This window comes from Corvus moneduloides, chromosome 16 (genome assembly GCF_009650955.1).
Source record: "Corvus moneduloides isolate bCorMon1 chromosome 16, bCorMon1.pri, whole genome shotgun sequence".
NCBI classification, from domain to species: domain Eukaryota; kingdom Metazoa; phylum Chordata; class Aves; order Passeriformes; family Corvidae; genus Corvus; species Corvus moneduloides.
Window position 1 is genome coordinate 16,669,154 of NC_045491.1, and position 12,464 is coordinate 16,681,617.

General features: G+C 53.8%; 1 protein-coding gene across 1 annotated transcript in view; it reads right to left on the minus strand.

The window, feature by feature from the left end:
• The window catches only part of ABCA3 (ATP binding cassette subfamily A member 3), a 32,645-nt gene extending 29,306 nt beyond the window's left edge, over positions 1-3,339 (minus strand). Inside the window, exon 1 of the mRNA XM_032125720.1 lies at positions 3,285-3,339. The gene's annotated coding sequence lies outside the window, so the exon portion shown is untranslated. The remainder of the gene's footprint in view (positions 1-3,284) is intronic.
• Positions 3,340-12,464: the final 9,125 nt, after the last annotated feature.

Consider the following 12,464-nt stretch of genomic DNA (forward strand, 5'->3'; position numbering starts at 1 on the left):
ACCTTTGTCATGCACCCCCTTGAAGGAATCCGGAGCAAACCAAGGGAGTCCAAGCTGTGGCTCACTTTTAAGAGGACGAATGCTGCAGGTCAGGCAGGAGCAGGCTGCTGCCCTCGCAGAGATCCCAAATCCTGCTCGCCCCGCCGCACCCTCAAACTCAAGCTGCCCCCCCAACCACCCCCGCAGGTCTTACGGCTGCTGCTGGGAAAATGTCAAGCAGCTCTTGGGTAACACAAACACTGTGCAAAGACAGAAAACTCCGTTATTGCCAGTAAATGCTTTCCAAGTTTTTAAGTGTTCCAAGAAAACCCATTCTGGACCTTTTGCTTGCTGGAGGATGAGAGGAGGAAGAAGCTCTGTTGCAAAGGCTATTACTGAATTTGAGAGCAAGAACGGTCTTCCAGGCTCTGGCATCCACAAAAATGATTTTTTTTTTCCAACCCAAAAGAGAAACCTGTTTTGGGAGGTGCTGCCTGGATCAGCCCCGAGATGCCCATGACCAGAGGCAGCTCAGGCAGGGCCCAGGGTCCATGTCTGGGCCCACGTGCGGCAGGAAGGGAGGGTTGAGTGCCACCAGTTGATGATGACCTCGGAGGCACCAAGGTGCCTCTCAGGAGGACACGGGCAGCACATTGGGTTGTCCTCGCCAGAGATGCTCCTGCCTGACCTCAAGCACTACAAGACAAGACTGAATTTCCCACCAAGAGGCAGGGCCAAAGATCTGGGGGAAGAGAGAGGTGACCACCACCAGCTTCTGCGAGAACAACCCAGTTCCTCTCCTCCTCACTGGAAATACCCTGCTCTCTGCACCTGCCCACAGCAGGAGGAAGGGTCTCCTGAATACATGAGTGTGGACTCACCCTGGCCATGCTCAGGGAGGTCAGCGAGGGAGGAGACACTCCTGCCTGCCCACAGCCTGCATGGGTGAACACAAGACTGGTCCTCACCACCTGGTCCCCACCAGCCCCTGTTGCAGTGCCAAGCTGTGCTGATAACGTGGCAGCACCAGCTGCCAGCCTGGACCGGAGCTGTTCTGCTGGTGGATTTAGATGAGGACAGGCTGAGGATCGTCAGGGATCAAAGCCACAGCATCCCACCTCCTGACCCACTTCCACACTGCCTTGCTGCCGGGAGGTGGCTGTGCCCGGCTGCCGCCTCAGCGGAAAGGGCTGAGCGAGCCGAGCAAAGGCCACGTGCTCCCGGGTGCTGGCAGTTATTTTAGAGCACACACCGCATTTCTGCTCTTCTGATGTCCCGTTCCCATAGAAACCAGCCCTGGAAATGGCAGACGTTGCCTTTTTTAATATAAACCCAGCGTTTCTCCCTGCCGGTTGGCACAGACATCGTGTCACCCCTATAAGACGAGCTGCCAGGTGCCTGCACCTCCACGGCTGTGCTGAGGAGCACGCGGTTCCTGGGGTGGTGGCATCACACACCTAGCGAGGGCTGTCAGTCCCTGGGTACTTTCCATGCTGTAACTGGAGCAGGAAATTCCTCTCTGCTCTCCACAGTGTCTGTGTTGGAAATTAAAAGCACAAGCAGCCATAGCAGGGCAAGGACTTTTTATGGCCGCTGTTTTCAGGAAGAGCGAGTGATTTCCGACACGAGCACATGCAGAAAGTCCCGGGTCCTGCAAAGAGCAACCAGGGCCAGCAGCCACCAGACCGGCCAGGAGTGTTCAGTGACACACAGCAATCACTACTGGGGTGTTTTCACCCTCTCAGTGTTCACAGACATCTGGGAGTCACGATACAGCCAGACCATAAAAACCTCACCTTGGTTGTGCAAACAGCAGTAAAACTTTCTAAGAGGCTGCAAGGCTGGTGGGGTGCTGGGTGCTGCAGGGACCAGCGACCTCGCAGCCCTCTACAAACCCAACACCCAGTGCCCAACAGATACGTGAGTCTGGGTTTGACCCAGACAGGAACTTCAGCTTTGAAATAAAGAAGTAAACACAAATAGAGCTGGGGCTGGATCCTGTCTGCAGAATGCGGGGTTGGCTTGTGCACAGCTGCTGCCCTGCAGTGGGAGTGGGTCAATGGGCACAGGGAGCCTGATGGGCTCCATGGTTGTGTCTGTAACAGCCTTTGTGCTGGAGCAGCAGCAGGAGAGGGGGGACAAAGCTGCTGCAAGAGCTGGTCAACCCCTTTGCCTGAAAAACAACATCACTGGTTTGCCCAGCGAGTTTGCGCTTGCCCATAAAACAATAAACTGCAAATTCACTGGCCTCGTGGATTTAGCAAAATAACAAAGTCTGGAGCCCAACACGTGGGTTTCTCATGGACCCTTGTACAACCCTGCTCCTGCCCTGCACTTGCCCAGTGGCTGGACAGGACAGGACACCCAGACAGCTGTGAGCAGAGGACAGGGGGATCCCTTCTGCTTCTACTTGGTTTTGAACACTTCCAGGGATGGGGACTCCACCACTGTCCTAGGCAGCCTGTTCCAGTGTCTGACCATGCTTTCCATGAAGAAATTTCCCCAATATTCAACCTAAACCTGCCCTGGCACAACCTTAAACTGTTTTCTCGTGTCCCATCGCTTGTTCCCAGGAAGCAGAGCCCGACCCCCACCTGGCTGCACCCTCCTGTCAGGGAGTTGTGGAGTGAGAAGGTGCCTTCTGAGCCTCCTTTTCTCCTGACTGAACCCCCCCAGCTCCCTCAGCTACTCCTCATTAGACTTGCGCTCCGGCCCCTTCCCCAGCTCCGTTCCCTTCCCTGGACACGCTCCAGCCCCTCAAGGTCTGTCCTGGCATAAGAGACCTTCTCATAACGAGCCAGGGCCCTGGGGCGCAGCGGAGCCGGCAGGCGCCCCCTCGGTCCCCGCAGCCCCGTGTCCGTTCCCCGGCAGGGAGGGATGGCCGAGCTCCCCGGGGATGCCGGCGGGTCCCAGCCAGGCGCAGCCCCCGCGGCTGCCGGAGCGCGGCCGAGCATCGCCGGCGGAGCCCGCGCGGCGCCGCCTCCATCCCGCGCCTCCATCCCGCCGCACCCCGCAGCCTACGGGGGACGGGGCCCGCGCAGGAGCCACGGCCGGCATCGACCCCGAGCCGCGCCGGAGCGCGGAGGCGGCAGCGGGAGGAGCCGGCCAAAGGCCCCGGCGCTGCCGCAGCTCCGGGCGGGGCCGCCCCGCCGACCGGCCGAGAGGCCGCGGCCCCGCGCATCCCCCGCCCCGCCCGAGCCCCCCACTCCTGCTGCCATCACCCCCCGGTGCCCAGCACCCTCCGGCGCCCATCTTCCCCCGGTACTGGTGGCGGTTCCAGCGCCCATTCCCCTCCGCTCACTCACCGGGCCGGGCGGCTCCGGCTGCGGCTCCGGCTCCGTCCGGCCCCGCCCGCGCCCGCCGCGGGACCGCCCGCACCGCGCACGCGCCGGGAGGGGCGGGACCGGGGCGGGACCGTGAGAGGGTGAGAAAATGTGTGTGTGTGTGTGTGTGTGTGTGTGTGTGTGTGTGTGTGTGTGTGTGTGTGTGTGTGTGTGTGTGTGTGTGTGTGTGTGTACACATCTATGTGTGTGTGTGTGTACGTGTACACATCTCTGTGTGTGTGTGTGTGTGTGTGTGTGTGTGTGTACGTGTACACATCTATGTGTGTGTGTGTGTACGTGTACACATCTCTGTGTGTGTGTGTGTGTGTGTACGTGTACACATCTATGTGTGTGTGTGTGTGTGTGTGTGTGTGTACGTGTACACATCTCTGTGTGTGTGTGTGTGTGTGTACGTGTACACATCTATGTGTGTGTGTGTGTGTGTGTGTGTGTGTGTACGTGTACACATCTCTGTGTGTGTGTGTGTGTGTGTCTGTCTGTCTGTCTGTCTGTGTGTACATCTGTGTGTGTGTGTGTATGTGTGTGTGTGTGTGTGTGTGTACGTGTACACATCTCTGTGTGTGTGTGTGTGTGTGTACGTGTACACATCTCTGTGTGTGTGTGTACACATCTCTGTGTGTGTGTGTGTGTGTACGTGTACACATCTCTGTGTGTGTGTGTGTCTGTGTGTGTGTGTGTGTGTACACATCTATGTGTGTGTGTGTGTGTGTGTGTACACATCTCTCTGTGTGTGTGTGTGTGCGCGCGCGTGTGCGTGTGCGTGTGTGTGTGTACGTGTACACATCTCTGTGTGTGTGTGTGTGTGTGTGTGTCTGTGTGTGTGTGTGTGTCTGTCTGTCTGTCTGTCTGTGTGTACATCTGTGTGTGTGTGTGTATGTGTGTGTGTGTGTGTACGTGTACACATCTCTGTGTGTGTGTGTACACATCTCTGTGTGTGTGTGTGTGTGTGTGTGTACGTGTACACATCTCTGTGTGTGTGTGTGTGTCTGTGTGTGTGTGTGTACACATCTATGTGTGTGTGTGTGTGTACGTGTACACATCTCTGTGTGTGTGTGTGTGTGTACACATCTCTGTGTGTGTGTGTGTGTGTGTGTCTGTGTGTGTGTGTCTGTGTCTGTGTCTGTGTGTCTGTGTGTACATCTGTGTGTGTGTGTGTGTGTGTGTACACGTGTACGTGTACGTGTGTGTATATACATACATCGGTGTGTGTGTGTGTGTGTGTGTGTACGTGTGTGTATATACATACATCGGTGTGTGTGTGTGTACATCTGTGTGTGTGTACGTGTGTGTGTGTACATCTGTGTGTGTGTGTGTGTACGTGTGTGTGTGTATACATCTCTGTGTGTGTGTACGTGTGTGTGTGTGTACATCTGTGTGTGTGTACATCTTGTGTGTGTGTGTGTACACATATCTGTGTCATTCTGTGTGTGTGTGTGTGCACATCTCTGTGTGTGTGTCTGCACATCTCTGTGTGTGTGTGTGTACATCTGTGTGTGTGTGTGTGTACATGTGTCTGTGTGTACATGTGTCTGTGTGTACATCTGTGTGTGTGTACATCTGTGTGTGTGCATGTGTGTGTGTACATCTGTGTGTGTGTATGTGTGTACGTGTGTGTTTGTGTGTGTGTGTACACATCTCTGTGTGTGTACACATCTCTGTGTCTGTGTGTGTACATCTGTGTGTGTACATGTGTGTACACATCTGTTTGTGTGTGTGTTTGTGTTCATATGTATGTGTGTCACTGTGTGTGTGCCCGTGTGTGTGTGATCCTGTGTGTGCATGAGATGTGTATATTACTGTGAACATGTCTGCGAGGTGTGTGTGTACACATCCCTCTGGCTGTGCATTCTCTGTGGGCGCACACACCCCCTCGGGCATTCCGTGCACTGGTGTGTGTGTGCACAGGGCGTTGCACAGCTGTGCGTGCATGCGCTGGGCACTGCACGTGTGCCAGGTGTGTGTGTGTGTGCACAGGGCGTTGCACAGCTGTGTGTGCATGCGCTGGGCACTGCACATGTGCCAGGTGTGGGACACACACATTCACACGTGCCCACGTGGACACCTGCATGTGTGCAAGCGTCAGTGTGTGTGTAGGGGTCTGTGCGTGTGCGAGGGGCCGTGTGTGTACGTGACAGGGCTCACACACACTGTGTGGGGCTGCGGCTGTGAGTGGCCGTGGTGGTTCCGGGTGCAGGGTCAGTGCTGCCATGTCCATCTGTCTGTCCACCCTGCTCCTGCATAGCAGCACTCCACACCGGGCCCTGCCCTGGTGCCCCGGTTTTTGGAAGCAGGTGCCAGCTCCTGTGCGTGGGAATGCGGCACTCCCGGGCCACTCCAGGGGTCAGGTGGAACGTTCCAGATAAGGATGAAAGTGCCGACGGTGGAGTGGGGTCACAGTTGCTGCTGGCTGCCTGCCCTGCCTGCCCTGCCCACTGGCTGCCAAATTGGCAGGAGAAGGTGCTGCTGGTGCTGGGAACACCAAAGTGGGGAAAGTTAGCACAGTGTGGGAGAGGGAGGAGGAAGAGAAGGGTGGGGAGGTGGGACTGCAATGGGGACAAGGACAGCCATGGCTCGAGGCAGCTCTACTGAGCAAGGGGCACGGGGTACCCCTCGGGCAGCTGTCTGGTGCTGTGAGTGCTGGGGGGGATTTGGGCTGCCCCAGTGAACCCAGCCTGCCCCAGGCCATGAGAGGCAGGAGCGTAGGCCACCCCCCACCCACTGCTCTTTTCCATATGATAAAGAGAAGGAATTCAGGCATCAGAACAAGCTGCTGAGAGAAGTGTGGAGTTCCTGGAAGTGTTCAAAAATCATGTAGATGTGGCACTTGGAGACATGATTTAGTGGTGGAGTGCTGGAGTGCTTGGCAGTGCTGGAGAAACAGCTGGATTTGACCTTAGAGAGCTTTTTCAACCTAAATGGTTCTATAATTCTATGATTCTATAATTTTTTGGGATCTCCGTGTAGCTGAGTGCCACACTGATGGCTTTGAGTGTGAATGCTTTGGTTCTCTGATCTTGGGGGTTTGTAGCCGCTTGCTGGATCCTGGCTGGCCCTGGGAGAGGAGGAAATGAACTGAGAACAAGGGCAAGGGTGAAGGTGTCTGGGTATGGGAGCAGGAATCAGCAGCATTGGTGTTAAAATGAGGCCTGTACAAACAGAGAGTGGCACTCGTGACTGCACTGCCGGGACCCCCTGAGCTGGGAGACCCCGCTCTCCACCTTGGTGCCTTTGATCCTGGCGATGGCCAAAGCTGAGCTCTGGCTCCCCGGGGCACCTGGAGCGAGTCACAGCTGTGGGTCTGGCCCCGGATGGGATGCTTGCAGTCGAAGTTGTGTCTAGCCTGTGCCCAGATCCCATCTCCCACTGGGCTGCACTGGGAGAGGCCCAGATCCACTGCCCATATTCAGAGCTGCAGCTGGGAGCTGTGTTCCTGCCCTCCCCCACCTGGTTCCACAAACACCAGAGGAACTGAAGCTGCCTGCCATGGGTGACTGAGCAGCCACCAGACCACAGCAAAGCTTCCCTGCTCACGCTCGCATCCTTAGCAGCATGCAGCAAAGCTCGTTACAGTGCTCGGAGGCAGGAAGGAGCTGCCTGGCTCAGAGTTGTTGTCCCTCAGCAGAGCCACACGAGTGTTTTGAGATGTGGATAATGCAGGTTGGCCAGGCATAGGGATGGCACGTGTGTTCCCTCCAAGCATGGCCTGGTTGAGGGCTCGTCCTCTCCTTGTTTTGCCTTCCTCCATCGTGTGTCACCCTTCTGGATGGCACCCTGTGGTGGCCGCCTTGGCAATGGTGTGGTCTTACCCAGCATCTGCATCATCACAGGGCCCCTGGCCGTGTCTCAGGTGATGACAGCAGCCAGCTGAGTAGTCACAGGTAACTATGGGCCTGGGGAGGATCTGGGACAGTCATTGCCTGCGGTGACACGCTGGAGCCTCATGTCAGCCTGGGCTGAGCCACCTGTCCACACCCCTGCTCAAGCCTGGGTTTGATCCTCCCCAATTACAGCTGCCTCAATTCTCCCTGTGACCTTCCCTGTTGCCTCACAAAGTGCCTCTCCGTGCCTGCCTTTGAAGGAAGCTGAGCCATTAGATCAAAACAAAAATCTTGCCAAAGAAAGTATTTGCAGGCTCCTCATGGCTCCTAAGAAGACAGGAGATGTTGCAATGAGGTGCAGTGGCATCGCAGTGACTCAGCTCACACCCAAGGCTGGGAGTGTGCAGGAGACTCAGCAGGAACATGGGAGAAACCCAGAAAAAGGCAGGATCAGGCAGTGAGGAATCAAGTAGTGGGGATCAGGCAGTGGGGAAGCACTTGCCTGGGGCATGTCCCTCTCTGAGCTCTCACATCAGCCCCTGGAAGGAAGAAGCAGCCCCTGTGCCAAACTTGCCAACCCTGCTCCTGCTGCTGGCATCTGTGTCCCTGAGATCATGGCTCAAGCTGTTCTCCACCACCTTTCCTTGTTGGCTGTTGTCACTCCCATCTCCCATGGGGTTATTCCCGCGGGGCAGCCACAGGGGCCATCCTGTCAGCAGCAGTAGGGATGTCCATCTGGACTGCTTCAGATCACCTGGGTTCAGAAACCCGAGCCCTGCTCACCCCATACATGGTTTCAGGGTTTAACCTGTTTTAAAGGTGCTGGCTGGCTCAGGAAACCATCTTATCTCTGTCCATCAAGGACATCAAGGACCTCCCCTTGCCCATCCAAACAACACCCAGAATGCAGGACAGGTTGGCAGGGGCACTGTGGGGGAGGTGTGCCGGTGAGTCCCCAGGGCAGCCATGCCAGCGTGGGCCTGGCGAAGGGTGCTCTGGCTCCTCATCTCTCAGCTGGCAGCCAAATGCAGACATTTGGAAAAGGAATTTGGCTAAGTAATTCCTCCTTCAGTTCCTCTGCTCTCCCCCACAGCCCTGGCACCCTGGACCCTATCCAGGCAAGGATTTTGTCTGGGATTCACTACTGCTGTCCTTGTGCAACCACATCTGCATTGCTCCTTGCCCTCCATCCCAGCCTCTTGCTGCTCCCTGCGATGGAGGAAGGAGCATGAGCAGGGCACACACCCCATGATGCCCAGTGGCACCTTCCTCCAGAGCAGCCAGTGGCCCAGGGACATGCAGCGAGGGCTTCCCTGGACATCACATCCCGTGAGCCGTGGGAAGGGACAGACACACCGACTCCTGCTGAGAGCATTTTCCATCTTGTCCTCATTTCTTCCCATCCTTAACTTGCTGCAGTGCTGCATGGTGCTGCCCTGGGACTGGCATTTTTTACCCTAGACTGTTATTGCCTGTTGGAGTGAAAGCTCCTCTGGACTCAGGCCCAGAGGGAAGCCAAAGCACAGGGGTTGAATTAAAACCTTTGGACCAGTTGAGATACATGAAGTCACACCAAAGTGAAATAGAAATATAGATATTTAACTTTTAGTAGAAATATATGCTAAGTGCCTTAAACATTGAAAAGATGTAGCAGAGACCTTAAAACACAGTTTTTACTACAGCAGTGTTGCCTTTTCACAGAATTTCTTTACTTTAGACAAAACATAGATAGAACTGTACTGTTCACATTTTTTAGAGTGTTCACATAAACAATAAGAGCTGATAGAAACTGTATCAGCTGAAACTGCAAATCTGTGTAATACCTATGTACACTTGTGTAAGATTTACAACTGTTAGAATTAGACCAGGATAGGTTAAGAAAAGAAAAACTAGAATCGTGTGTTAATCTTATTGGTCAATTAACAAATACAATCCATACTTCTGTAAGAAAAAAACTTACAGAGAAACTAGAGCTAGAAGAAGAAGCTGTTTTCTGCCTGCTGTTTGCTGTTGCTGCTTGGCCTTATCATGTAACCCCCTTGAACTCTGCCTTCAAGAAAGCTGTGAGACTATGAAATAAAGAACTCAGCAGAACAGCAGCCTCCTCTGCTCTCTTACCCTGGTCCAGGAAGGAAGGGTATCCCATCAAAAGCCCAACAATTGTCCAGGAGTAAAATGCCAGGATGGTGGTTCCGATTAAAGTGGGTGAGTGGATCCAACAACTTCTCTTGTTCCCCCCAGACTTGCCAAGGACCAGATCTCTTGGGCTTCTTTTCCCCAGGGTGGATTCCCTCTTCCCTTTCACCCCAAGGCATGCCAGCTCGCAGGCCCCCAATCTTGGCTGCCACGTTGGAGTCTCCTGGTGTATCACTTTGCCCTTTAAGTGCTGGGGAGATGCACAGTGGAACAGACTCCCCTCACAGTGCTCAGACACAGGAAAATCTCCATGGGCCAGGAAGGATGACATGTGAAGAAGCTTTCCAGAATACCTGCTGCTCTTCCCAATCCCTGCTCTCCTCAAGTGTGATTTCCCTGGCACTGCTCTGCAGGGAGCTGGCACAGTCTCTGCCCACATCAACCTCCAGCAAAGTGTCCCCAGAGTGTCCCTGCTCTGTCCCTATGTCTCTGCTGGGGGTTACAGAGCTCCGTGCCCTTGACAGACCTTGGAGGAGACGTGGCTGGGAACTTCAGCTACCATTGCTCCTCTGTGCCTGGGTGAGCCTCCCGCTGTGGTGGGAGCTGGGGAGGCAGCATGGCCTGGGACACATGGGCAGGCTCTGCCTGCACTGCCCAAAGGCAGCCTGGTTGTCCCCTCAGCCCAGAGAGGCAGCTGGTGTCCCCAGGGCCACTTCCCACGGGTGTGCCAACAGCCAGGACCTCTTACAGCTGCTGGATTGGACCTGGCAATTTGGAGCTGAAAGGGTTCCAAGGCCTCTCCCAGGACTCTAGCATGGCTTCTCAAGAGCCATCACTTCAGGATCCAAGCGGTGTGTAAATGAAAAGGAACAGCCTCATTTCATTAAGAGGTTGAAGAACCGGCAGCTTTGGACATTCTGTCAAGCTCAAAGATCTCTGCCAGCACCTAAATCTGGTAAGTCACATGTTTGGGCTGCTGGCAGTGTGCTGGGAAGCCAAGGGTGAGATAAGGGAGACATAACTGAGCTGGCACCAAGAAAACTCCTGCAGGGGGGAGATAGGGATCTTTCTGTTGCCATCCCAGCTGTCTGCACTTTCCCAGAGGGCACAACAGCACAGACTTGGAGTGGGACTCAATGATCCTTGTGGGTCCCTTCCAACTCAGAATATTCTGTGATTCTGTCAGACCATCCTCAACACACAAAGGCCAGAGGAAGACAGGTCTTCTCCTAAAAATTCATACTTTTCCCTCTTCGAGAGCAAGGGAGGTTAAAAATTTACCTAACCCACTGCTTTAGAGGAAGCTGGGGCAGGGCAGGCACTGGTGCTGCTCAGCGAGGGCAGGCAGGTTGCTGCCTATGGGGGTTGGATTTCAGCTTACAGATAAACCAGAGAAACTTGGGGGATAGAGGGAGCATCTCCAGGAGAGATGAGCTCTGGCTAAAGGAAAACAAAAGTGGGGTGCAAGCCCTTGAAATGAAACTGTGGGAAGGGTTTTAAATGATGGACAGTGGGGGAGGTGTGTGGGCAGTGGGACAAGGAATCATCCAGAGGTAAATCCTTCCCTGAGGGTGGTGAGGCCTTGGCACCTCACCCGAGGACTTGAGAGCTGAAAGGTTCAAAGAACCAAAGTTTGACCTCAAGATCTGCTCTGTCCTGCTCTCTAGAGGCTCTCCAGGAGCCAGAGCCCTCTGCAGCCCAAAATCCAGACTGGTTTTCAATGCCAGAGGTAGGAAAGGGGGAGCAAATTCCTGCTGAGACCAGGCAAAAGTGCAATGCTGCAGACACAATCCCCTATGGAGTGACTGCAGGCACCCAGCTTGCCCTGCTGATGCAAATTACCAGTTATGAAATGGAGAAGTTTGTTAATTATTTCCCTTTTCATCTATTTATTATGGGTTTCTTTTTTATTGCTAATCATTACTTTCAATACAGCACTGAAGAAGGATGGAGGTTTTTGTTCTCTGATTCTGGCTTGGTGACTCTTGAAATAAATCTTAAAGAATTGCCTTTTCTCGCTATTTTCTGTCTACCTTTCCCTATCACTGTGTTTTCTCAGTTTTTCTTGTCTTTATGGCGTCTGACTTTTTAAAGCACCCTGTATTTCTGTTTACTGAACGGATTCTTCTCTCCCCAAATTGAATGTAATCAGGTTGTGATCACTGTTCCCCAGGCAACCACCGACAAAATTATAGAGCTGTGATCAAGAATTAACATCTTAAGGAAGTTAAAAAAAAATAAAATGGTAATTGGAAGACTTTATAAATCTGCTGAACCAAGGCATTCCCAGCTGAGCCACTGGTCACTGCGGAGGGCTTGGGGACAATGATTTTGATTCAGGAATCAGGGGAAGACAAAATATGGGGAATTATAAAGTAGAATTTGGTTGTGAGCTGTAAAACCTGCCTGCAGAGGCACATGGCAGCACAAAGGAGCACATGGGGGGACAGAGAAGCTTGTCTCCACCGGACCCTGGGGGGAGGAGGTGTCACATGGCAGACCCCTATAGAGAGGAGCCTGCCGGGAGCTGATGGACGATGGACGGGTGAACAGTGAGTGATCATCCCACAGAGGGACACTGAGAAAGTGTGCTGCTGATGTGGCAACACGGGATAGGTCACACCATATAAAGAAATACTGTGCCTTAGAAAAGTGTATAAAACCAGTTCATTCCTTTGAATAAACAATTCAGATCCCCTGCAGGTCTGGGTCTGAGATTCAATCACTGACCCAGAACACCACCCACCAGCCTGTTAAGGGAAATCCAAACAAATCTGATAAAGGGCCACTTCTTTTCTGTCAAAATTCTGAGGGGATGCTTTGGTTAACAAAGGAATTGAGGCTGTACCTGCATGGGATGTGGGAAGAGCTGGAACTGAAGTGGTTGTGCAGGGGGGTGGCAGTGGAGGTGAGGCAATTCAGTGTCCTGCTGCTGCCTGCAATGCCAGGGGAAATAACAGAGTGATTGTGGAGTGCAGTATCCTGATGGCCATGGTGGGCAGGAACGGAAGAATCCCTCCAGCCTGCCCTGTCGTTCCTGACAGTGTCCAGGTGCTTCAAAAAAATCCCAGCAACAGGCTGCAGAAATCGATTCGAACACATGCCAAGCTTCCCAGAGTCATTTGGCAGAGTTCTGGCTTTGCTGGGACGTTTTGTGTGCTTAGTGAATGTTAGGAACACACCCTAG